The following is a 1,865-nucleotide window of genomic DNA, read 5'->3' as shown; positions in this document are numbered from 1 at the left end:
AATATAAGCACAGAAATGTAGTTTATTTTTTAAAAATCCAATGCAGATGGTAAATTTAGTCACTGCAAAGGGGCTCTGATTTATAAATTTAAAATGTCAAGATATAAACTAAAACAAAAATGAAATAAAACAAAAGAAAAAGTAACCAAAGATGAAGTTATTTCTCAAACAGGAATAGGCAGTATACCAGAATCTATTTTCGGTCTTTCAGAAAATAAACTGGTGAAACCAAGAGTTCAGTATGAGGAAAAGCCTTTTCACAAATTTAAGAACACTTATTAAAGGAAAAAGAAAACCCCTATCTGTACATGAAGGAGTCCACCTACTGGACAGAACTGTTAACTGGTATGGAAAAAAATATCACAAGCAGGTGTTTTGTACTCTAGGCAGAAATTTTCTCGGCAACATGAAAATATAATTGGCTTTTTAAAAAACAATTAGCAGAGGCCTGCGGCCACCAGGACCAAACGGGCGGCATGGCGGGAGGCGTGGACTGCGGAGAAGGGGCTTGCGCCCGGCAGCACATGTTCCTAGCCCCAGAATATTTAAAAGATGCTTCAAAGAAGATGAAAAGTGGGCTTATGTTTGTAAAACTGGTTAACCCATGTTCAGGGGAAGGAGCCATTTACTTGTTCAATATGTGTCTACCGCAGCTGTTTGAAATAAGTTTTCAAGGAAAAAAACCATTCTTGGTTTATAAATGAATCAGGAGTTCTTCTTCACTTTGCCACACCCATGGACCCTCTGTTTCTGCTTCTCCACTACCTTATAAAGGCTGATAGAGAGGGAAAGTTTCAGCCCCTGGATCAAGTTGTGATGGATGACATGTTTCCGAATTGCATCTTGTTGCTGAAACTTCCTGAACCTGAGAAGTTACTTCCACACGTGACAGAGGAGAAAGAAATAGACAAGAAGAAATATTACAAGTACAGCAAAGAGAAGACATTAAAATGGCTGGAAAAAAAGGTTAATCAGACTATGGCAGCATTAAAAACCAATAATGTAAATGTCGGTGCCCGGGTACAGTCTACTGCATTTTTCTCTGGTGACCCGGTTTCCAGTGACAAGGAATAGGATTATATTCGTTATACCCATGGTCGGATATTTGATTACATCCCTAAAGAATTAAGTGATGACTAATCTAAATATTTAAAGCTTCCAGAACCTCCAGCTTCAGTGCCAAACCCTCCATCAAAGAAAGTAAAGTTATCAGATGAGCGCGTAGAAGCAAAAGAAGATTACACTAAGTTTAACACTAAAGATTTGAAGACTGTAAAGAAAAACAGCAAAATGACTGCAGCTCAGAAGGCTTTGGCTAAAGTTGACAAGAGTGGAATGAAAAGTATTGATTCCTTTTTTGGTGCGAAACATGTTAAAAAAAACTGGAAAGATATGAAACATTGAAAATTAAATCGAGCAAAAATATTTGCCTTCTACATGTCCCATTTTCATCCTTCCTCCATTCCACTGTACTTCCTAACCCTCAATTACCACCTTTTGAAAAAAAGTAGGAAGGGGGCAATTTTTAGATTCACTTGAACATGTCTTTGTGTTTGATTTTTGTGTTTCCTGAACAAAATATGGGAAAGTAATTGTGTATCTGGAGTTTTGTTTGACATCATGAAAAGTAATCAAGTGAATAGAATTAACCTCTAACATCACAATTTCCTCAATAAACTGATGTGTGACAATAAAAAAAAAAAAAATTAGCATTACAATTCTAGCAAGAGGCAGGAACCATTAAGTGTACCTCAGTCTAGGAGGGTTTAATATATATCAAACCAAAAGGAAGGAAGGAAAGGAGAGAGGAAGGGAGGGAGGGAAGGAGTGAATCTCATCTCTTCTTTCTAGACTCTTCATGTTTC

At 37.1% G+C, this 1,865-nt stretch overlaps 1 pseudogene; it reads left to right on the top strand.

The window, feature by feature from the left end:
- Positions 1 to 449: 449 nt before the first annotated feature.
- Positions 450 to 1,511, top strand: LOC137763490 (ribonuclease H2 subunit B pseudogene; annotated as a pseudogene).
- Positions 1,512 to 1,865: the final 354 nt, after the last annotated feature.

Source organism: Eschrichtius robustus, chromosome 4 (assembly GCF_028021215.1).
Source record: "Eschrichtius robustus isolate mEscRob2 chromosome 4, mEscRob2.pri, whole genome shotgun sequence".
In the NCBI taxonomy this organism is placed as follows: domain Eukaryota; kingdom Metazoa; phylum Chordata; class Mammalia; order Artiodactyla; family Eschrichtiidae; genus Eschrichtius; species Eschrichtius robustus.
This window is presented reverse-complemented; position numbering and strand designations above follow the sequence as displayed.